At 38.8% G+C, this 26,248-nt stretch overlaps 1 protein-coding gene across 4 annotated transcripts in view; it reads right to left on the bottom strand.

The window, feature by feature from the left end:
• The window catches only part of ERG (ETS transcription factor ERG), a 111,813-nt gene that overhangs the window by 82,740 nt on the left and 2,825 nt on the right, over nucleotides 1-26,248 (bottom strand). The gene's annotated exons all lie outside the window — the stretch shown is intronic.

Genomic DNA, 26,248 nt, shown 5'->3' on the forward strand with positions numbered 1-26,248 from the left:
GAACTTTAGGCAACAACCTGTAAAAGGTTATTATTAGACCCTTTCATCTATCTTCCCCCCACCCCAAGACCACATTCTTATTCAAAGCTATATAACTTGGATTATGCATCCATATGAAATGCAGTGCAGCTATTCCTGGATCTCCCAAAATAGCATTAAGAAGCTCAGTATCCCCAAAGTGTATATCTTCAATCCTGACCACTTGCAAATGTAGTTAAAATGAAATTAAAAGAATGAGGAAAGGAAAGGAGACCTTTGAGTCACATCTGACACATTTAACTGTAATGACCGCTTTCCATATTTTAGGAGTTAAATGTCTCTCTCAATACTGTACTAAAATCTTCACCAATGATTAATCTCTGATGCTTATCCTGTTACAGGATACACATATACATGAATGTGATACCAAATGGAGGTTAAAGAATTTTGTGCATTCCTAGTGGGAAACCACACAGCCCATGGGAATACACACACAACCACACACACCAGAGAGAGAGAGAGAGAGGCTGGATCAAATTAAAGCTGTACCCAATGGGCACTGTATTTCTGTTCAGTTGTGTACTTTTTCTATTCTTGGCCCATTTATTTAGAAATAAATTCTACTGGGATCAATAAAATGCATCCCCTTTATTATTTAATTTAGAAGATGCCTCACACAAAATTAGTCCCACAGTGACTTACAATTTTTTTTAAAAAAGAGACAAAACAAATTAAAGCAAAATCATAACAACAATTTAAACAAAATAAAACAACATCATAAATACTTAAAGGACACCACTGTAATAAAACCAGGATAAAAGCATATTTTGCATAATACCAATTCACAATTACAAGCCAAAAGCTAATGTATTTGGCCTGTCACACAACACCAAGTGTCTGGGAATAGAGATAGCTTTTAATCTGGCAATGAAAAAATAAGATCAGCCCCAGTCAGGCCTCATTGGGAGCAGCATTCCATAATTGGAGAGCCACAACCAAAAAGGCCTCTTTCTTGTCACCACCCTCCAAGCCTCACTCAATTTCAGTGTCTTATTTTGCCACTCTTAAATGCAGTTCTTCACATTTCTGCAGCAATCTGAGGTTGCTATTTTTAAGCCTCATCAAAATCCAACAGCATTTTACTGCAAATTTCTCCTAATAAACACATTGCTGTACTCTGTTTTGATTAGCACACACATTTTTGCAAATGATGCCCCCTAATATAATGCAATATTGTATGTAATTCTCATGAATAGATCCATTTTATGCACACTTTCTCCTAATGCATGCATTTTTGTAAGCACTGTTCAGTTGGAAAACTACATCACAAAATTCAGGTAAGTGTGACTTTCAAAGGATGCCTGTGTTTCGGTTCTCATATTGTCCCAGAAAGTGTGAATTCAACAAATTCAGCTGAAATTGTGAACTGAATGATATTTCTCCCCCATCCCTACTTACAGCTAGTCAACATCTATGAAGCAAAATGAACACAGAACTCTGGTTCAAACAAATGCCTACTAATACTTGGCCCAAACTTGGCTGTGTGCCTTGCAGCTACTTAGAATCCTATAGAGTTCCAAATAGTGTACTGTGATGTTTTGTAAAGATGACTGCAGTTTCCCTTCTCTCTGTCTGTCCTGCACAGCAGTCAGTCTGTGCGGCTTGCTGTCTCGGGATCAAGGTAACTGTATGTAGCAATGCTGTTATTTACTTCTCTGTTATTTAGTAACATACTTCAGATTGTTGGTTATGATTGGACTCAGAAGCTCAGGATCTATTGTGGGGAAGGAATCACTTTCCTAGTTCTAACTCACAACCTTTCGAACTCCTATCTTAAAGCTATTTTATCAGTTTACAGAAATGGGTCACTATTGGAGCAAAGACGTAATGGTTTGTGTCTGTAAGCCACCCAGAGTGGCTGGGGAAATATATACGTATATATACTTCTCTGAGCCACCAAAATAGCAACAATTTGAGCAATAAAAGTTTTATTTTGAAACTTGTGTCATTGTGAAGAACCCATATAATATTTGAAGGAAACTGCATTAGAAATGCTGACATTCTTGGAATCCTTTTATTTATAATACTTCATGCTTTCTATCCATGTTATTCTTTGGCATAAACTCCTTATTTCTATTTGGATTTTTTGATGTTGGCACCTGCATTTAAAATGAAGTTTAAAAGGGAAAAAATAACAGCTGTGCAAACATCAAATATTTTAAAAGGAAAGATATTTTCAATAAGTGTTCATTTTATTACAAAAATTATGGGAGGAGGTATATAAAAAAGGCTGTTTTTGCCCATTGCCATTTAAAAATTAATAAAATGCTAGTATATATTGCAGAAATAAAAATATGTTATGTCCACACCTAAACCATGTCTGCTGGAAAAACATGTCATCCTCAATAAATAATGCTGTGATTTCTGGACTTTACTGTGTGTTTTCATTTTGCCTCAAGTACAGTACATCTTAATAATATCTATAAATACTTCACAGTGATCAAATGCATAATTTTGGCCTCACATCATTTCCACTTGCCAGGAGATTAAACCAGTTTCATATATGAAGAATAGAATCTCTCTCCTTTTTGACGTGTAAAAACTAAGACCTTGAAGCTAATTATTTTCATAAGTATAAATGCAGCTCGTCAATTCCTTTGTCCTTTGAAAGGGTGCTCACTATCTAAGACAACACAGCAGGGGAAGTTCCCTGCCTAGGAAATGTCTACATCAGAGCAGATATTAAATGGCTAGGGATGTCCTAGAAGTGGAAGCGGAAATAGCTCAAGTTCACTTGTTCATCCCATATCCAGAACGAAAATCAATTCAGCAAATATGATTAGCGTGTTTGTGTTTTTAGTCCACAAATGATGCATAATTGATTACTCCCCGCACGGCATTATATTCAGATTGCCAATTGCATAGGAGATTCACTCATATAGTGTGTTTTCCTCTGGTTCCAGCTAATAAATGTATTCTGCTGCAATCTTACATGTCCTTACTATGGAGTAAACCCTACTGAATTTAGGGGCGCTCATGACCAGGATCACGCTAGTAGAGACTCAGTTTTCAGTTTGATTTAAGTAAGGCTACAGTTTCCATCTGCTCTGTTGTGAGGCTTTGGCTTTGAAGCAAAGTAAAGGTCACTCTACAAGTTCTTAAGTGTCATGATAATAGAGACTAATGGATATCCTAAGAGTTCCAAGTTTCAAAGAATTTCTGATTACATTTCATTGGCACCAATCCAACTCCTCCAGCCATGCTTTGCTGTGTGGAGCTAATGATACTGGATAGGGATGTTCATCACCATTTACAGCCATTAAATTCAATGGCGACCAGATGAGCATCTGATTCTGATGTTCAATGTATCTGCAGCAGCTGGTCCACAGGACTCTTCCATGCTAGGTGGAGTATGCAGTTTCACTATGCTTGGAAACTGTCTCACTATACATATATGTATGTACACACACATGTATATATGAAATTGGCAATATTATATCCATACAAAATTGAAAATGTAATATCAAGCATATAATAACAATATCAACACTTTCAGAATAAAAATAGAAGTATACAATTAGAAGTCCAAATGGAGTTTACAGACTGGTGTTATATATAGCAACACAGACAGTATCACAAGTTGGAACCAACTGTTGACAGCAATGCCACAGCAGACTTCAGAGTTGCTATATGTGATACAGTTGTGACACACAAGGTCCATTGTCCCACCCATGGCACTTTCATAATAATCCACAAAGTTCTCAATGGTAGCATGTCAAGCTTAAGACTACCGTTAAAGGTTGAAACAATAGGACAGTCCTTTCCACCATGAGCAGTGATAATACAGAGCACAACTACAAATGTGCTTCCTAGCTATGTGATAGCTTGACCTTAATCACAGGCACAATCCATTCTGTATGAACATGGGCTGGGAAGGTGAACTATAGGTGTGAACAAAAGTAATTTAACTAATATTCCCCATTATTTTGAATCAACATGGCAGATCAGACCATTCCAAAGTGCACGCTGTTGAAGATATTGTGGCACAATTTTGTGTTATAGTTCTCGAGATAGAAGAGGGGTTTTTGGTCTTTATTTGCCAGTCTCTCGCTGTTGGTTATGGCCTGCATGGCATTGGCTGATGCAGGACAGTTTGTGGGGCGGGTTGATCAGTGAGGTGGGTCCAGCTCAGGTGGCCACTTCCATGGTTTTCCCCTTCCGTCCCAAGCCAATCACACATTGGATGTAGGAGCCTATTTGCCAGCATAGTGGCAATCTCTCTCTAGCGTAATGTAAATATTGCATTGCTCTGCACATCTCCCATTGCAAACACAGAAAATATATATTAGATATATAGTAACATTTTTCTTATAGAAATTGTACCCTACCAAGAAAACCACCCCAAAATCAAACACAGTCTTCAGAACCTTTGAGGCAGACCTAAAGTCAGGTAATATTATGCCACGAAACTCTAGGTAAATCCTCCTTAACAGTTGTCCCTTTCTGTTTCAGTCCTCAAAAGTAAATAAGTATTGGGGAGGGGGAGCTACTCCTGATATCTAAAAGCACTGGAGGTCCACAGAAAAATCGATAATAATCCTATTCTCCACTTTCAGAAAAAGGCATGAAAGATGTCACTCAACTAGCAAAGCAAAGAAAGCCAACAAAATTTGTTCTCTCTAATTACTGGTGGTAGAGCATGAGACTCTTAATCGTGGTCATGGGTTCAAGCGCCACACTGGGCAAAAAATTCCTGCATTGCAGGGAGTAGGACCAGATGACCTCTGTGGTCCCTTCCAACTGCACTATTCTATTACAGTGGTACCTCAGGTTACAAACACTTCAGTTACAAACACTTCGGGTTACAAACTCTGCTAACCCGGAAGCAGTACCTTGGACTGAGAACTTTGCGCCCAGGATGGGAAGAGAAATCGTGTGCGGGTGGTGTGCCGGCAGCAGGAGGCCCCATTAGGAAAAGCACGCCTCAGGTTAAGAACGGTTTTGGGTTAAGAACGGACCTCCGGAACAAATTAAGTTTGTAACCTGAGGTACCACTGTATTCTATTTTAGAAATTATTACTTTATGGATACCAAGAGGAAAGTTTATGAAGATAATAGAAATAAAACAGCACTACTCAACAAAACATATTATTTTAATGTATTGCAGACTGTACCAATAAGCATATGGTGAGTTCTGCTTTTGTCAACAATAAAAACAATATGAGCAGCTTTTAACAGACAACTAGCTGGTGATATGTGCCAGCATTTTTAGTTGAGTTTCAATTGCTTCTGTTGGAAGGAGAGCTTTGTTGGGCTCAAAATGTTCACTAACAGAAATTGTCCCCAAAGAATGAAGTTTTCATGTGATAGTCAGTCTGCATTTGCCAGTAATTTTACTGAATAGACTTGGGCACATAAACACCAAAATATGTAAACAAGCCAAAATGAAGCACTTTTAAATCCCACTGAATTTGCTTACTTTTTCCTATTGAAAAATGCAACTTAAAATCCTTCTCTTCTACACTTTCCTGACCCATATGAGTGCATATTCAACTTTAGGTTTCTTCAGCTAATACCACTATGATGGTACTTGCCAGCTAATTCTTGCTATCAACCTCTATCATTTAATTTGGTTATGAAGGTGCAGCTTGTTTTAGTAAGCAGTGTTTACTCCCTCTTTCACCACTTTGCAATTCTACTTTAGCATGTTATGAATCAGATCCTGTAGAAAATTGAACTGAACCCATAGCTGTCAACTTTTCCCTTTTCTTGTGAGGAATCCTATTTGGAATAAGGGGGTTTCCCTTAAAAAAAGGGAAACGTTGGCAGCTATGACTGAACCTCAGAAAATCAACTTTATGTACTATTTATGTATGCTTTCTAGATGGCAAATACTTAAGTGTACCATTGCACTGCATAAATAAATGAGCATGCAACACTTAGTAATAATAGCTCTTGTGACTCATAAGAGCCTTTAGGGGAAAATCTCACTAATATATTAATAACAGAGAACCAGCAACACTAAAAATTATAAGCTCGTTTCACTTTTTAAAGTACCTTAGAGACGGTTTTCTCATGCAACAATTGCAGACTCGATTATTATATAGTAAACATGTGCTCTGAATCAGATTTAAGCAGATTTCATGCAGTCCTATATTCACAGCAGCGACAGTATTGGAAGAAAAATGAAAATGACTAAAGGTAACTGGCATAAAATTGTTTAATCTTATGAGGAAACATCAGCGCATTATTTAACTAGATTCCTGGCCCCAACCCAAGGACACAAGTGTCTAGACGTGCATATATTTTCACAAATTTATTTTTTTAAAAAATCATAAAGTTTGCAAGATCTGACTGAGCACCTACAAAAGGAAAAATCTCCACAGTTTTCTGTCTACCTCACTCATCCCTCTTATTCAGGGGGTAGAGATTCCAACAGTTATTCCTGAAGGGCCACGGCACTTCACAAATACCTCCCTCCCCAACCCCCTTCAAACATTTATTTTAATTTGTCTAAAATATCCATAAGCCACCCTTCATCATGGTGAGCTGCAACAGCATTCACCTTAAAACAATAATTCCAATGCAATAAATGAGATAATAGATAAAACAATAAATATAAACATTGTTGTATGTTCTCTTGTTTAAAGATCCAGATCCAGAAATGAGCATATCCCACAGACTCAGTGCAGGTATATCTAGTCCAACTCCCTGCCAAGCAGGAATCTCAACACGCAGTCCCCCATCCAATCTGAAACCATACTGGACTCTGCTTAGCTTTGCAAATTCCTTACCTACCATCTTATTCCTTTTGGTGCATCACTCCAAAGATCCAGGTCCTCTCACTTAACTCCAAATGTTCAATTACTTGGGTCCCTCACAATAAATACCCCCTAACCTCAGTGCAGGTATAACACTCCCATTCTCTTAAACAAGGCTAAGGGATGAAGAGCAGGCTGCATGGCTTTGTGCTTCCTTCTCATTCCAATGGGAATCTCCTACATCCCCTTCCGGCTTTAACCATGGTTAGGGCTTACTAACCTTCAGCTTGGATGCAACTTCTGAGTATCATTCAAAAGTCATGTGAGTAATGGTAATACAATTCACTCTGGCTGTTTTATTGAAGGCCACTTATTTCCACTGTCTGTTTAAAACTACAAGTTCTCCAAAGCTCCGAATAATACAAGTTTGCTGTTTGTATCACTTAAAACAGCTGCTCCAAGAAGCCGGCCAAGAAAACTGGCAGCCAGGATTCTGCGCTTAAGAATTCACAGCTCTCAAAATATTGATCCAAGCTGTCAGCAGTTCTTGGGTCATTTCAACAGTCCATAGCAACCACTACCACCAGAGGTGGTAGTGATGAATGTTTTTTACATGCGCAAAGTGACAAAAAAGTTTTCCAAGCGATTTGTGGTAGGTAATAAGTAATCATAGTCTCTACAGAAGAAAATAAAAACAACTACCTTTCTACCCTATCTTATGAATAGGTCTGCATGCTTTGGCCAGATGGATCATGTTTCAATTGCACATCTGATTTTTTTTTCCCCAGCAGCTTTTCCTGTTCAGAAGCTGCCTGCACAGAACCCCCAACTACACTCTGAACTTCCTCTGTGTTCAGAAAAGCCATTTTGGGATTTAACAAAATAGCAGTTTGGGGAGTGACCGGGGATGCAAGGGATATACCATGCAACACTGCAGTAGCAGTCTCCATTCAAAACGATATTCCTCAAAATTCTCAAATGCTCTGAGAAGAATTTGGGGATTCCATGGGGATGGTTTCTGCAAAACTAAACCATAGAGAGCATGCAGGGCCCTTTGGATCACAGCTCTTCTTTATCATTCTATGGCTATAGGAACATTTCACATCTTCAAATCCTTAAAAGACATACGTAGCTAATCATTGATGGGCTTCATCAGGCTGATGGGATAAGGCACTCTTCTACCCCTAAGACAGCCTGGGCAATGCATCAGTACAGTGGTAGTCGTTTTGCTTCACCCCACGTTTCTTGCCAGCAGCAACACTGCTGCTTCCACAACAGAGCCACTAACCTGGATTGCTGTTAAAGGAATTTAGACAAATTCATGCACAATAAGGCCATCAATGACTACTAGCCATAATGGCTGTATAATACCTTCTGTATTGGAAGGAAATGATATGCCTCAGAATAGTGTGGCAGAATGTTGTGCTCGTGTCCTGCTTGTAGGGTTCTTCTTCCATTCTCTCTCTTTTTATTTTCTAAAGTATATTCTAGATTATTTTATAAATTGTATGACCTTCACATACATGCCACTCTCTGAGTGAGAGGGAGACGGGTGGATGGGAGGAGAAGAGAATGACTAGATGGAACTGCAAAAGTAGGAGTGGAGAGGAAGATTTAGTGGGACACTCTATGACCTAGTTTTGCAGCCAGCAATTTAGAAAAAGGTTTAAATGTGCTTACTCACTACAGCTGGTTATGAGAACTGTATAAGGGGAAAATATTTTTATCACTGTGATATCTGAGATGTGTTGCGATGTAAGTTTCTACAGCAAATATATTCCCCGTTAAAACAAGATGCCCAAGCTGAGGAGCTACAAAACATTTTTGGGACCCGTTGGTAAACTTTGCCAGTGAAACCTATGAGCAAATCCCTAGAATTAATAAACCTTCACATGTGGCAAAGAAAGGAACAGGCAATTCTCTACAATTGTCTGCTTAACAGGTTACACTTCTAGCCAACTGGTAGCAATCAAGCAAGACACTGTAGAGGGCAGGAAATCTAAAATTAGGTTTTACTACCTATAATGGAGGATTTATGGGATAATTTAATTGGCAGTCTTGGGACAGAAACCCACGGTGGGGGGAACAAAAACATCTTTCTCAATGTACTCTATGAACCTTTCCTGCAGAGCACTGAAAATGCCCTTGGAAATCATTTTAAAGATGCAATATCCCCCCCCCCTTTTTTTTAACGCAAGGTAGTATGAAATAGGAGCAGAGACACTGAACTGAAACACATTATTTCCCCACTTTTCTCACTGGGAGAAACATTACATTAATTGTTTCTCTTTTTTGCAAACCATGTCTTTAACACATTGTATAACAAATAGCTCTTGAGTAAACAGAAGGCTGTAATTCACCCCAGTGCTTTCCTGACATCATAAACTACAAAAGCACTGCTCAACAGTTTGTAAATGACAGCAAATTGAATTCAGCTTTGTATTTATTCATTCAGGGGCAAGTAGCAATGGTTGTTGTCACTTACGCACAACCCCTATAAAATGCTTTATAATATCTTTTGTAGGGAGTTTTATTCTATGTTCTCAAAATAGTGGCATTGTAAATAAGCTTTTAAGACAATAGTGGCATTGTAAATAAGCTTTTATTTTTCTGGAATAAACTGTAACACCTTTAGAAAAGCAACTTGCTGTCCTTAAGCAAAACAATCTACTTTCTCAGCACTCATGAAAATTCTGCTACAAAGCCCAACCATGTTATTAATTTCTTATTCACAGCTATCCTGGACAGCTGACACATCTGTCCTTTTCTGAAGGCTGTAGCAGTTTTGGTACTTTTTGTGAAGCTAACACTTACTGTGTAGGACATGAATAATATTCACAGTGGCTTGGCCCATAAACTTCATATTTATTTTAAAATTTTCTATCCACTAGGAAACTCAAAGTAGCTAACAGTTTAGCCATAAATAACCATTGGATTGAGCTGTGAATTGGGCCCCCAATTCACAGCTCAATCCAATGGTTCTGAGTAGCCCCAGTCAGACCCAGGGTCAACCCAGACCAGATCTAGACTGCACACAGATTTAAACCTGAATAATCAGGGTTTAAAATCTCTACCAATTGATAGAGGCTGGATTATTTCCAATGCACTCTATATGGGACTTTTCCCATATAGACAACTCAGAAACTTCCACTGGTCCAAAACACAGCAGCACCTTACTAGCTAGTATTCCATTTAAAGGTTTCAAAACAGCTGCACTGGTTGCAAGTTGGTTTATGGGTGCAATTCAACATGCTCGCTTTGGTGTTTAAAGCCCTAAATGACTTATGCCCCAAATATATGCAAGACCTTCTTCTTCCCTATAGCTCCTCTTTAGGGTGTTCCATAAGCTGTGTGAGAGCTATGTCTGGAACCATGAATGTATAGTTTTTGGCATATGTTGAATATGTGCCTTTTTCCCTTGGGCCACTTGAGATACACTTTTAGGACCCATCCTATTTTTTCTGCTCTATTCTGAAACGTTTTTAATGTAATTTAAAAACTGATTTTAATACTCTATTACTGAGTTGTAATCTATCCTGGGACCTTGTGCTGAAGGGCAGGTAGGAAATGTCATTAAATATATTGGTACTATCTTCTATGACTGAATACAATTTGGATTTGCAAACTACACATTTATTTGCATTGTTTTTTATTCTTGGACTGACCATACATACCCACCCACCCCTAGATATACTGTACATATCTGTCAACTGACTACAGCAGTTCATGCACCTGATGATGTGAGTTCTGGTCCATGGAATTTATATAACAATAAATCTGTTTGTCTTTAGGACTCTCCAACACTCAGCTCTTCCTTTTATTTGTCATGAATCTTCCAAAATCCAGCTTCATTGGACAGCCCCAAGTTCTAGCACTGTGAGACTGTGAATTATCCTTTTTGTGAACACTGGTCAACTTTCTTTCCTTAATTTATTTGTCAGCATTTCCAAAGTGCACATGCTTATACTCAGGAACATTTCCATCTGATGATTCTTATTGGATGATGGAACTAATAAGCCAAGGCATTCCCAAGTCTATATTAATTCTGAACAGAAATACAAATACGGGATTTGCTGGTAAACGGCAAACTAACACGTAACAGTTTTCTTTAAAAGTTGAATCAGAACTTTCACTTTGTCTTTCTTTCTCACTAGGCAATTGCAGCTCCTTCCATCGCAAGAAGTTCAAAGCAGAAAAAGAATTTCCCAACACAGAGGTATCCATGTTTCTTGCACATGAAAACAAGAAACAAAAACAGTTGCCCCTGAATGTTGTAACTGCATGTATGTAACTTTCAAGAGGCAATTGCATTTTGAAGTTTGAAGCTCTGAATAGCTGTAAGGCAGGGCTTACAGCTCAGCTGCTCATTAGCATTATTTGCATTCTTCTTCTTGAATTATTGAGTTATTTTTGCCTTTTATGCAGTCAAGATAAATAAAGGGTGTTGGAAAGTCTTTAAAATAAACTTTGTTTAAAAAGTCTCTGGAGAAAATGGAAGGTGAAATCTGAGTGGTGCTACTAGGAATTAAATACATGCCTCTGTTTCCATGAGAAATAGCTCTGTCTGTATTGAGGATGTATGGCATAGCTGTCAACTTTTCCCTTTTCTTGTGAGGAATCCTATTCATAATAAGGGAATTTTCCTTTTAAAAAGGGAAACATTGACAGCTATGATGTATGGCTGTATGTGGCTCTGGCCCCTCTTGCTACTGGATTGCGGTCCCCAACAGCTTTCCACCAAAAGGAACCACACCTCTGATTAAATCCTTTAGCTCAGGTGTAGAGAACCATTTCTGACCTCAGGGTCAAATTTCCTTGTGGGGAACCTTCAAAGGGCCACATAATATTACAGATATTAGTTGAGAGGGGGTATGGCCAAACAAGAGTCTTGGGCACCAAACAGAGAGCCTTAAAGGCCATATTTGGGGTCCAGGTGTGAGATTTCCTATCCCTACTTTAGCTCTTCAGGCTAGAAACACATATAAGCTAAAGGCATTGGCACCAATTCTAGCTAAAGTTGTTGGTTGCTCTCATGACCAAAGGGCACACTATGATTGCCATGAAATAGGTTTGATCCTGGCAACAGTGGTTTCTTCCTCCCCTTCTGCTACCAACTGAGGTAAATAAAATGTGGCTAGTGGTACTAATTAGTTTGAAAATAAGAGATAGGCTAATAATATAGAAAGTGCAGAAAGACTTTTCAGTATAGCACTATTAACAAGTAACACTCGACTTTTAAAAAGGTATCATGGAACCACCTGCTTCATAGAAGTCATATATTCTATAAGTCTCTATATCTTGTTGTTTTTCCCTTCTTCCGCCTGACCACCTCACTGCTCTTGAAAAATTAGCATCACAAACAATGAAAGCACTTAACAATCTCCTCCCCTGCTATTTAAAAAGATGGGTGGGAGGGGATATAGGCAGTTACCAACACAGGGAAAAGCTTTGTGCTGAAACATTTTTCCACATACACTTTATAACGAAACAGTGCTGTTTGAGGAATGGATGTGCAAATAACCACATCAAGACCACATCTACATTCACATTGTGTTATACTGAACTGGGTCCATAAGGTTGGGTCCATACATGTTTCATAATGTTATCTATTGATCATTCATTTCAATTTGCATAAAGTTTGTGGGGAGGTTAGACAAAGTTTTCTATTTATTGAGCATTTGTTCCAATTTGTTTGCAGGGAAGTTAGACAGTGTTGCATCAAGCAATCTTATCCCACACTCTCCAGTGTCCACTTTTCCTTATCACAAAAAGTCCAATTTTCTTTTTTCTTTTCCCTCTTTTGGCACACAAGTTTGTTTGGCAAGAACACCTACTCAACTTTAATTGCACAATCTGAATTTACTGGTATATGATTGAAAATAGCAACAGTCTGGAAGTGCCAGCACCCTACCTCTCAGTTCTTAAAGCATCAATCCCCTTGTCTGGAAGGGAGAAGGACTGATTGAAGTTATTTTAACCACCTCCATAACAGATAATCAACACTGTCGAAACTCACAGTGCTGACCATCTGCTGGGCAGAGAGATCCTGGTGCAACATAGTCGATGTACAGCACACTGCTACAAGCAAGGACGTCTTTATTAGGACTCTTATTTTTTGATGTAGAACCATATGCTGTGTTTCATGAAAAAGCCTCCATCTGTAAGCATCTATGTTTCCATTTCATTGGAGTACTGTTCAGAGAGCAATAATTCACCCTGTATTGCTCTATTTCTCTCATCATTTACCCCAATGTGTTTTTTCTTAGATTGATTTTCATTTTGAATAAAAGGCAGAAAAGCAATTTTAAAAGAGGGAAAGTTTCTATTTTTACAAAAATAGAAAATATCATATTCAATTTAACACAGCTGCATAAAACCATCAATAATGCTGGTTGTGTATGTATTATAAGCACAGATAGCCTAAGAAAACACTCCAGTTCACATCTGGTCTTGAGAAAAAAATACTACGAAAATAGCATATAATGTCCTACAGTAACTATCCAAGACACTGTTGAAATACCTCTGTCCCTACTTAGTCAAATATATTTGGTGAAATTATTACATTTCCACTTTATATTTTCATGTTGGATTCATCAAGATGTATGAACCCTATGCCCTTTGGGTGTATGGACTCTTTATTAAACTTAATAAAACCTAATGAAATTGGCAGTGATTTGTAGGGGATTGATCCAATATTTTCTGAAGCCCAGCAAAGCCTATAGCTATATACATAGCATGATATCCATTTAACCTGCTGAGTAGCTCTACAGATTCTGTTCCCATTCTGCTGCTAGAAGAATGGGAAAAAGAAAGTTTCTAGGTGTGCTTATAAAACAACAAGAAATCTGGAAATGGTCACAGAAGGTCAGTCTCTTGCCATCTCTTTTTTTCTGGCCACGGTCAAAGCATTTATCCAGTTTTCTGCAACCTACTGCCCGCCAGGTATAAACATTCCAGATGATCACTGTCTTGTTTTAAGACACCTTCAATGTGTGTTCTGGTCTCTTGGGTTTTAAGTCCATCTAGTAAGCTAAACTCACACCCATGCCACATTTTCAGGTAAACTAATCTTCAACTTTAGCAATAACTTCAGCACAACTCAAATAGCAAGTGACACATCAATGCAGGTGATAAAATATTAGCTGTAGAAGAAGGATTAATAGAAGGCTGAATCTAACTAAGATAAAAGAGAAGGTGTGGACAAAGTGAAAAGGTAATGCAAAGTCAAGCCCTTCAAGCTACAACTTGGAGTGGCAGAGTACAAGGCCAAGGGGGTTATTATTTTCTTATTCTGAAGAGAAGAGGTCTAAACACAATTAGATGTAGCAGACAGGCACAACCAACAGATTCATAATATTAGAAAGCTCTGTGGCCTATCAGATCTACAAAGGGAAATTTAAAACAGTTCTAAATGCAGAGACTAGGGGACAATATAATGAAACATACAGTGCCTAGCACTGGCAGAACGGTATGTGTTAGCCCATATGCATCTAGCGTGTCAAGCCGTCTATGGCATAGATAGCTTGCTACCAGGAGTGGTGGGGCAGAACAGCTGCTGCTTACCAGGACAGGCAGGGAAGGTTGGTGGCATGGTTAGAGCTGTGTGGGCACACCAGCAGAGTCAATCTGATGCTCCCTCCAGTGAACCCACATAGCTACAACCTTGCCACAGCCCTACCCTGCCCTCACATCATTATGGCAAGCAGCATTGTAAGGAGAGCAGTGGCAAAGTTCTGGCTGCGTGGGTGCATGAGTGGAGTATTCCCTGGCTGTGTGCCTGTATAGTCCCAACTGTACCACCATTCTGCCGCATCCACACACCGTTTCAGTAAGTGGTAGTTATATAGCTGTTGGGAGTGCAGCAGTACAGCACCAGCCCTCTGTGCCAGCCACTACCATTGCCAACACTGCACATGTATGAGCAGGCACACACAGAAGTGCATTTAAATGAGACAGCAGCCACGTGGAATACATAGAATGTGCTGCAGTACTGCCTCATCCTTTCCATGCACCAGAGATCACACTGAGCATTTTAGGTAGACTCTGTGAAAGTATTCCTTTATTTGCTGATGGACTGTGTTGCTTCACTCTGTGTTTGAATGCTCCTCCAATTATTTAGTTGGTTAATTAAGCTCCTTCCATATCCAAAACAGGCATGACAGGGAAGAGGGTACTGGGTTATGTTTTTCCCTGGCATGCTAGTCTTATATGTGTATGAAGTTTTTATGTAGGGAGATCACCCAAACATTAAGACTTTTGCATTTGGAATTTAAAGTGGCAGCACTAAACATATCACATAAGCATGCCAATTGCAAGTCTCAGCTCTCACTCTTAAAGACACCAACATTGTTGAAGGTGCTTCCAGAACAGACCATAACACCCTTGCTACTAGGAAAGTCAGCAAATGTTATATTGTTATATCCAGTGGATTGAAACATCTTGCAACACACACAAATAATCTACTTTATAACTCTAGGCTGGAAATCCAGCAAAAGCTAAGCCAAAATCACACTTGTAAGTAACAGAAAGCAGGTGTATGGGAGTTCACCCTTCATAAACTTGACTCATGCTTACATGGAGGGGGTTGGGATTTGAAGGACCAGGTGCACAGCCTGGGAGTCATTTTGGACTCACAGCTGTCCATGGAGGCGCAGGTCAGTCCTGTGTCCAGGGCAGCTGTCTACCAGCACCATCTGATATGCAGGCTGAGACCCTATCTGCCCACAGACTGTCTCACCAGAGCGGTGCATGCTCTAGTTATCTCCCGCTTGGACTACTGCAATGCGCTCTACGTGAGGCTACCTTTGAAGGTGACCCAGAAACTACAACTAATCCAGAATGTGGCAGCTAGACTGGTGACTAGGAGTGGCTGCTGAGACCATATAACCCTGGTCCTGAAAGAGCTACGTTGGCTCCCAATACGTTTCCAACAATTCAAAGTGTTGGTGCTGACCTTTAAAACCCTAAACGGCCTCGGCCCAGTATACCTGAAGGAACGGCTCCACCCCCATCATTCTGCCCGGACACTGAGGTCCAGCTCCGAGGGCCTTCTGGCAGTTCCCTCACCGTGAAATGTGCGGTTACAGGGAACCAGGCAGAGAGCCTTCTCAGTAGTGGCGCCCGCCCTGTGGAATGCCCTCCCATGAGATGTCTAGGAAATAAAAACTATCTGACTTTTAGAAGACATCTGAAGGCAGCCCTGTTTAGGGAAGTTTTTAACGTTTAATGTTTTATTATGTTGGGAGTCGCCCAGAGTGGCTGGGGAAACCCAGTCGGATGGGCGGGGTATAAATAAAATTGTTGTTCTTGTTGTTGTTGTTGTTGTTGCTGCAGAGGCAGCTATCTTTGCAGCATGGTTGTATACCACTTTAGCAGGTATGGCTAGAAAAATGGTTAAGGTACTATCAGGACACAGGCAGAAAGCTGGCATTTGGAAAATGCAGCACAAGATTAAATCCAAGTGTAGAATTTGACGTCCACCTCATAATAGTGACCAACACTCCGGCAGTGAACAAACCAAGTCATAAAAGCAAGAGGACAGAGGATAACAAAAGTCCCGCCCACCCCATGTCACATTAAATTTTAAGCAGTGGGAGAGAACTGCATGCTGTGATACCACTCCAAATGTCATCATGTGAGCAGTGATGGCATGATAATGAAAACCGCAGGGAAATTACAGCACGAAACTCCCACAATTTTCTGAGTTAATGAATTCTGAGTTAGTGGATTTTTTCTGGAAACAACCAACATGGAAATGAGTACTAAACTTCCACTAGATTTCCAGAAGTGGCTGTTATGTCCTGTGAAAGATCACGTAAGATACAAAAAAATTAATAGGTCAGGAAACATCAGGAAGACAGGATAAATTGCTGACTGAATGCAGCCTGGATCAATGTTTTCATTGAACTATCCACCTGTAGAGAAGACATCCATCCAAAGTGGAATTTTCTGGTCTGTGTTAGAAAGAATTGTTAGAAATTCCTAAGCACTGACACCAAATGCAACTGCCTCCTTATCAGTTCTTCAAGGCCAGTGTAGTGAGAACCTGTTAATGAGGACCTGTGATGGAAGGGGGTGTTTGCTCGTTCAAGGTGGGGGAGGTCTTGATGTCTCAAAGGTTCCTTTAATCAAGCATCATGATTGGTTACATCAAATCATGGGATGCCATTTCCTCAAAGTCTGTGCATATGGATTCTGTCTCTGCACATCCCAATTAACGCTAAAATTAGACCAAGTCACTGCATATTTTCAGTTTCATATCATGCCCACTGTATACTCTCTTTTCCATATGGGGCATGGAATGCAAATGGAATTCAGTGAACAATTCACTGAACAATTCAGTGAACAATTCCAAATCAAACTACTGTTGCCTTACTACTGCAGGTTGCCCAAAATAGATACAAAGGAAATATTAATTTTGTCAAGAGTACTCAAATTGATTCCCCCCCCTCCAATTGGTCTCTTTTGCACAACTTGTGTCAAACTTTGAAAATAAAATGCTCAGATCCTGCAAAGTTTCCCCCCTCCGTTTTACTCAGTTTTCCAAGAAAAGTGCCTGAGCAAATATGCTATTTTAGTAAGAGTTTAAAAGGCCATTATGGTCAGAAAAATGACTGTGTAAAAATGGCACCTTTTTACTTCACCACTCTATTCACTGCAAGTATTCTGAGTCATGTCTGCTTATTTTAGTGCTCAAAATAGGTCTTTATTACTTTTCATTCCTTTTTAGCCCTGCAGTACCAAAACAGGAGAGAGCTAGAGCTGGATGGACTCCATTCAGTCGAATGCCTCACCAAGAGACTTGTTAGCTAAGTTGCTGTTGCAAAATCTTTACTCCCGGTGATGTTGCATGAGCCAAGAAGCACACAACTCGGCATTCGATTCCCAGTTTGCATTTGCAAGGCAGCTAACTAAATAAATCACCCTTTTATGAGAGAGCTGGACAAAAAATTTATTACAGGGAAATCACTGAGAGACACCTACTCCATGTCTCACACCTCAGAAAGCAGGATATATTCTTTGCATTTCTGTTATCTTTTAGGTCTCACTTTATTAATTTGGTCTCCCCCCCCTCCTCTGTACCTAAAGCTATCTGTACCTATATCCATACATATAATAGTTAGTTTCTATTTGATATAGTTACATCTGCAAGGCAGCATAACATCAATATTAAAAATATGTGTAAAAGCTAAATAAAACAATATAATCAGCAGCAGTAAAACAAGTGGACCTGAATAAGGCCACAAAGTCATCTGCTATTACAAATTCTCTGCAAAATAGCAGAATTTTACATACAGTGGTATGCAACTAAGCTTTATTCAAAGCAGACAAACTGAAATGAATGAACATGACTATGCTAGATCCATTAATTTTAAAAGGTCTACTCTGAGTAAAACTTAGCTGAATACCACCATACACAGACACACACACTTTCGTCAACCTCATAATTTTCATGAAGTGGGCTTTTGCCTTCAAAAACTTGTGTTGTAATAAACTACTTAGAATAGATCATCCAAGTTGAACTTATGGCATGTTGGCTGTGCTTCCTGCATGTGTGCCTATTTCTCTCTCTTTTTTTTACTAAAATAGGGCTGTTTTTTTCCATAATTTTTGCCTACTATTGTTCTTCATTTTCCCAGTGGTAGCATAGTAAAACTATATTGGCCACATAAGCAACTGGCTCAGTGGTGTTTGAAACATACAAAATGGCAGGTGAATGATGCACAGTTATTTATCAGTCATAGTACTGGCCCATCACTTAACCCACTGTGGCATTCCACAAGATATATTTCACAAAGGTCTGAATGGTAGCAATGTACTATGCATACTGCCTCTGCTGAAAAATTAAATGCATTTGCTGCATTAGATAAAATGATAAGTCTCTAAATACTTCAAAATAAAAACTAGTATTACTAAGCAATATCTGCTAGTGTATATTCTCTATATATAGTCAAGTCACTGCAATTTCCATTTTATTTGCCAATGCTGATTAAGAAAGGAACATGGGCTCTGCTGAGGGGATACTCAGCTGGTGCACAAGACTAAATGACCACATCATGGTCATGGACAACATCGCTGTATTTATTTCCTTACGTGAGGAAAATGCTCCACAGAATCTCATACTGAAGACCTATACTGAAGATACAACATTGTGGGCAGGATTCCTGTAGCGCAGGCAGTTGAACTAGATAACCCTTGGGATCACTTTCAGCTGTGCAATGCTATCATTTTATGAAACGAGGACCCGTTACACAGGACACCTTGCATTCAAATGCACATCGCTATGCGACTATCCAGGTGCACATCCAAATCCAGCCTGCAGTTTCAATCTAGCAAGAGAATCCCAAACTTGGAAGCTACTTCTGCTACTTTGTCCCTTGCCGAAGAAAGACAGGATGAATGTGCATAAAAGAGCTATTGCCTTCATTAAAAACAACAACATTGTAGTGGTTCTCCTTTATCTGATTTTGAACTCAAGAATTAAGTTTTTTGAACCAACCACATGAAACCCTGAAAAATAGAGGCACAGCTCTGACCACAGTCTGGGGTTGTGCACAGTGCAGTCCCACCACTCGTGTGGAAAACAGTGTACCCACAACTTTTGCCACAATCCATACCTGTCCTATTTCTACCCTGTCGTTTCTTGGGAAATACTGTATTTTGATGCATTTCCCCCCAAAACAGCATCAATCTGATTTGAGAAAAGGAATGATGTAGCTATGTTTTAAGCCAATTAAGCCAATGCACACACAGCCACAAATAAGAAATAAGCCCTTTTAAGAAAGCATGTCATTATTTTAAGTTCAGTTGCTTCGGATTTTGAAACTGCTCTGTACATTGTAATGAAACACATTGGTTTATACCCAATGCTGCACCAGTGGTTTTTGCTAATGCAATGGATCTTCCATTTTCTCTTTCCCCTCCCCTCCCTTCCCAACAGACACACATTTTATTCTGTGAACCACCCTGAGACCTCAAGGTATAGGGAGATATATAAATTCAATAAATAATAATAACAACAACAACATACACTCACTCACTCACTCTGCTCAACTCTCAAGAATTTTAAGGGCATAGGGGGACTGATTTTGAGGGCATAGGGGGACTGGATGGAATAGAACAGGATTGGGTGCTTGGAAATTCCAGCATTTGATACAGCCCTTTAGGTCACAAGACCTGACCAGTACATATGCAGCACCCTACAATCCTGAATAACATTGGTACCTATAGAGAACTGTTCCACTCATAAACCTTTAAACCAACAATTTGTATCTATTACAAATTCAACAAAAGTGACTTATAAGTTGCTATTTCATAAAGATCAGGACAGGAAATTCTTGACAGTAGCACCACAGCTTCACTCCAATTGTCCATTGCTGTCCTTCAAGCATTGCAGACCTTCCAAAGATTATTCTATTCAAGCAAGCCATGGGTTGCAGCTATCTATTTTCAGGAACACTTAAAAGAAACTAATAAATATTCAGTAGATGTGTTTCCCATCTCTCCAAAACTAATAATAATAATAATAAATCCTTGTCATTTTTCTGAAGGGTCTAAACATCTGATCTAGTTTGACCAAGATTTTCTGCTATCACACCCATGTTCAGGCTCTGCCCTACAAGATTTTGTCTTTGTTCTGTCCCCAGTTCTAGCTAGTATTTTTGAAAGAAAATTCTGGCAACTCTTTTAAATAGTTTTAAATGTAACTGTTGTTTATTTTATAATATTCTGGAAACTGCTCTGGGATCACTATAAGGGCAGGTCTACAAATATAATTACTTATTTAAATAATAATAGTTGGTACGTGGAGCAGAGCATCTAAAAGTGTTGGGGCAGACTGAAAGATATGTGGCTGATCCAGCCTACAAGTGCTTGATTAATCATAAGCCTGACCTGAAGAAGCCAGGTCTAATGTGCAGGCATTCAAAATGTTGTTGAAATGTCCAGGGGTTTATCACCTGCGTCAGTGTTCCATGGTTTGTCTTTCAACAGTTTGCTTAGCAATGCAGTTCTATGTATACTTGCTCAGAAGAAGGTCCTGCTGTGTTCAATGGGGCTCACTCACTTGCAGTCTTTAGTTGTAGTGCTAAAACTGTAAGTACACAAGGAATGTACAGGTGGAATAATTTCCTTACACAAAGAGTATCTCATAAATCTGAAGGAACCCACTTATATGCATCATATAAAGTAAAGAGTTCAGTTTTGTGCAACAGAACTAGCAAGGCTGCTACCCTGGAAGCCCTTTTAAAAGAGTGTGTTGGAGTTTGTCACCACCCCTCAGTCCACCCCACCCCACCCCCACAACCCCCCACAACAGTTCCTTGGCCTGTGACAAAGGACACTTCTGAACTTCCCTGAGTTTTCAGGTGCCACTGGGGGAGGAGGGTGTGCTGTCAGAAAGAACAAACTCAAAAGCCCTGTTGTGAATGCAGAGCTCGCCGCCTGGTGCTCTGGATCGGGGCCTTAAGCTTGAGGGATTTTCTTCTTCTTGGAATCAAGTTATGCTGAGAAAGAGATCTATCTGATACAAGCAGAATTCAAATGCAACCTATTTCCAGTAACAAATCTCCACTAAAAAAAAGAAGAAGAAAAACACTGACACAGAAAATGTGGTAATAATATAAGGCTTTTTTGGGGGGGAGGGGGGACCCTTTAGGGCACAATCCCAAACAGAGGAAATTCCACTGAAATTAATTGGGGGGGGGGTTGCCTTCATTCAGATATGGTATGGGGCCCAAACCTTTGGCAAAGTCGCTCATGTTTATTCTAGATCAAGTATCCTTTTAGTTCTCCAGTCAATGTGAAAAATGCCAGACCCAAGGGGATATTTTATTTTATTTTTCATTATAAGTACACATTTGTGACAATTGGCTCTCAGAGCAAACTTGAGTCCAGAGATGAAAATACCCCCTGGCTTTCATTGTTAAATTAGTATTTCTTGTATTCAATCAAACTTTCCAGATTATACACGTACATAAAAGTATAAATAGAAGAAGTTAAAATGCAGCTTACAACAAATACATCCAGAACACCCTATTTAGATATATACCCTTTCATTTCCCCACCCCCACCCAATTCCCTACTTTTTAACTTGCATGTATATTTAGCCAAGTAATTTTAGGCTGCCAACACTATACCTACAATAGTCTTACTATGCTACCAGTAACATATTAAATTTTGTTCTATTCTGCCTTTTCACAGAATGCCAAATGAAATATGAGTTCATGGGCAGCATACAAAGAGAACTTCTAGGGAGTTTTTGATGTGCATCACTGAATGCTCTGCCTTTCTTAGGTGTCTAGAATTGGAGCTACAGTAAGATAGGGTCACCAGAGTGGCTCTGCACCCAGTATAATTTCCTTGATATAAAGGTAAACCACAGAATAAATTATCATAGAATTAAAGCATCACTGAATGAACTCCCAAGTTAGGGACAAATCTCTTTATACTACATGGTAGGAATATCCTGCCAGTGTTTATTTTATGAACGCGAAAATCTCTTTGAATTAAGCAGATGTGCAGAATTCCATAAACTGCATGGTAAAAATTCTACACTGTAGAACTAAACCATTGAAGTCAATGAGGCATATACTAAAGGATTAGGAGGAAGCTGGATTTGGCCTATTGTGTCCAATATTGAAGATAATGCCATATATGTAATTTCCAAAAAAGAAAGCCACATGAATGTCCAGACTGCTGCATGGTCAAGGTTTCTGTCCGTTAACTTAGACTAACTGCTACTTAGATTCAAGAGGGTTGGAAGTGCTACTCTATAGTTTGAGGATCACAATATGATGGAGCAAGGTTCATCTGAATCTGCATTTATTCTTCATTATTAGGGAATTGTGCATATATGCTTATATGAAAGCATTTCTGAAAGATGATCAGTAACCATTAATTTTGACATGCAAATAACAAAAAAGAGATCAACAGCGCCGACTAAAATACCCTTTTTTTCCTTCATACTGATGAAGCAAAATTTATTTGATGAAAACTTTCAGCAACAAATGTGCTTCTGCTGCTGCTGTCAGATTTGTGGCAGCATGAATAACTTTCCCCAGTTGCTGCTGGATGGTAGCTACTATTATTTTCCAAGATCGAAGCTGGCAGCCAGCAGCTACCACTAAGAAGAGCTATTGCTGCCATTGCCTGCAAGACCCTCATTTTGTCCCCCTTAAAAACTTCTGAAATCTCTTCCCCCTCCCTTTGCATTCCATGACCAGGACAACAAAATCAGGGTGGGGGGTGGGCGTGCACTCAGCAAAACTCTAGTTTTCTTTTGCATTTTGGGAGTATAGTTTTTAAAAGTAGGGTTAGCATCATAGCCGTTGACTGGTCAATTGAAAATACTGGACAACCATCAAATACTGTAGAACTTGCAAGAATGCTACTGTGTAGAATCTACACCATAGGTGGAAACTAACTTCCATGATGGTGTTATCCTTTAGTAAAGGCAGGGATGAAGGCAGCTTATACCCAAGCCCTGCTACAACAAGGTGCAAAGTTAGAAGCACAGAAACGTTTCTTCCATTGCCTAAATAAGGGATGGGAGAGCTGTGGATTTGCAGTTGTTGGTGGTCTACAGCACCCATCATCATCCCTGAACATTGGCCCCAGAAGTTGGAATCTAACAACATATGGAGGGAGGCACAAGTTCCCCCTATCCCTGGGCTACCTGAAAGGCATCTCCAGAAAGGAACACAAAAAGTCACCATTGGCAAACATCACTGTCTAATGAACAAAATTTCAGACCAAGACTAGAAAGACCAAGTTATAAACCTTAATTAGCCACAAAACTCATTAGGTGAAATTGGACAAGTCACAAACTCTCAGTCTAATAACCCTCACAGGATCATTGTGGGGTGGATGATGTATGCCACCCTGAGGGAGTTGCAGGAAGAGCAGAATAAATTTATAATAAATAATTAATTTCAACTTTTTCAAATTAATGTAACAGTGGTAGCTATCTAATTTGCTTTCTGTAATCTATGCATGTAGAAAACCTGTTGATTATTTTCTTTGTAACTCTAATAACACAAATACATGACCATTATTTCACCAGATTTGACCAAGTCATAAAATTTATTGACTGCTCAAGTGCAAAACCCTATTTTAAATTTTAAAAATTAATTATAGCTTTTGTCGACTGCCTCATCTACTATATATTTTCCAGACTTCTAATTCAAACCAGTTAGGCTACAAATGTAGATTACTTTAAAAATGAGGTGCTACCAATACGTTATTTATATATAAACGCTTCCACAGAAAGAGAATACTCTCAGTCAACTCTATTAATGATGTAAACATATTGCATTTCTTTTTCGGGATGCATTCAGATTGTCAACAAATTTAGGCTGCAATCCGAAACCAGTTTACCCAAGAGTAAGTCCCATTGATTTTAGTAGGACTTACTTCTAAACAGACATGCTTAGGTTTGGGTTGTAAGACTGCAATCCTATACTTACTTCTGGGTAGACATGTACAATAGGACATATATAGGACTCTGCTGTGAGTATTACTTTTTATCAGTTAAAATACAGTACTACAGTAGAAAACAACAACACTTTAACTGTGGCAACAGTTTCAATTGATTGGTAAAGGATATGCACAGATTTCATAGAACAATGTCATAAGCACGATCGTAGGAGATTACTCTGATTAAAATCAAGCTAATAAGAAGCAAAGTTTGAATGTGCATTTGTTTATTAATTAATCATACTGATTAATTTTTCCCACTGCTAAGATAAAGTAACATATTTCCAACAACAATATTAATGGCAATATTAATGTGCCTATGTGTATTTTGCTTTTATAACATGTCACTGCTATGCAGTTATATTTAACCATCAAAAAAATTAAATACAAACTCTGCTCAAAGTGTTTCAACACAGGAAAGAACTGAAATCCTGCTAAAGATATATAAAGAAATATATTAAGGTCCAAAGTGATTAAGCAAGACAGCAAAAAATAACAAAACTGAGTACCTTGCAAAACAGCAAAATCCTCAGATTAAAAGCTAATTACATATAAAACTAACCATGACAGATCATTCATACAGTTCTTGCAGTACTATGGGATTTGTTTGACTTTGGGGAGCATATTTGACAAAGTAGAAGAGCTATACAATGTTGTAATCTATGAAATACTATTTGAACTTTTCCCCCATTCAATGAATCCTTCATAAGTATATTTTCCCACACTGAGTTTAAATAAATTGACCCAAACAATGCTACCTTGCTGCCCATTACGACAATAAAAGAATTGTCATGTTTTAAAGTATTAGCTAGTTAGTAACAGCTATATTCATTTCTTTTAAACTGTCCTCCTTTAAATGCACAAAGATGTCCAAAAAAAAAATCTTTGTATCATGTCGTGCCAATGATAAGATGGATTTTATTTCTAAAGCAAAACATAAATGCACCTAAGTTAATAACAGTATATTCACAAACCATCTTAATGGAGTTTAGGGTTGGTTCTTTATCTGAACTCAAAGCGCTCTTTGTCTGTTGCTTCAAACAAACCATAGATGTGTGCTTATAGGGTTAAAACTCAGGAATGTGACAGTTCTCCATGTGCAGTCTATAGACCTAACTGTGCCACTTTCCCTGGTGGGGGCTCCAAACTACATGAAAACAATGCAGCACACAAACTACTATTCCGACACTGAAGGTTTTGTTAACTCCACAGAATGCTATTTAAACCAGAATTGTTTTTGGATTTTTTGGTGTGGTTTTTTTCATTTTAAACGCAGCAATTACAGTACTTGGGGTTTCTAGTGAATACAATCATGAATAGAGAGAAGCCTTTGCTTATTTTACCACATACTGAGAGCATCTGATAAAATGATTTATATTTACTTGACAATCACCTGATCACAGAAATTAATTTCCTGTATCTGAGTGTGCCATTTGTGAAACCAAATGTGAGCCTTTTACCAAACTCAGATCTGACCCTTATTCATTATATTACTTCAAACACTTAAATGCTGGAGAACAAAACTAAGAGTCTTTTTACCTTGGACAGGGAGTTGTGCAGATTTAAAAAGGAACCATTGTATCAGTTAATTGAATGATGTCTTGTAGTTACCTACAAAGTGTGTGTGCATGTATGCGTTTATGTACATTATGAGAGATGCAGAAAGGGAATAAGAATGGTGGTGGGTCTGAAATGAAATAACTGAAATGAATGAATTTAAATGTAACTGATTAATTTTACTCATTCAGACCTAAGTGACAAAAGATCCTGACTGAATAGTTTCAAATGCAGCAGCCATTCTGAAAATGGCAAAATGAAGAACTGAAAAAAATTAAAATACTGTTTTAAGAACTAAGGCAAGTAAATGTACGCATCCACAAAATCATACAGCATTCTCCACTTAAGCATCAAATAAACTTTTAAGAATTGGTTTAAAAGAAGGTAGAGCCAAGTCAAGAAAAAAAATTATGGCTGAGGGAAAAGGGGGTGAGGTTGGGGCACAGAGGGAACTAATAAGAAAAACCAGGTAGTAA

Source organism: Podarcis vaucheri (genome assembly GCF_965113315.1).
Source record: "Podarcis vaucheri genome assembly, chromosome: 4".
Taxonomy (NCBI): Eukaryota; Metazoa; Chordata; class Lepidosauria; order Squamata; family Lacertidae; genus Podarcis; species Podarcis vaucheri.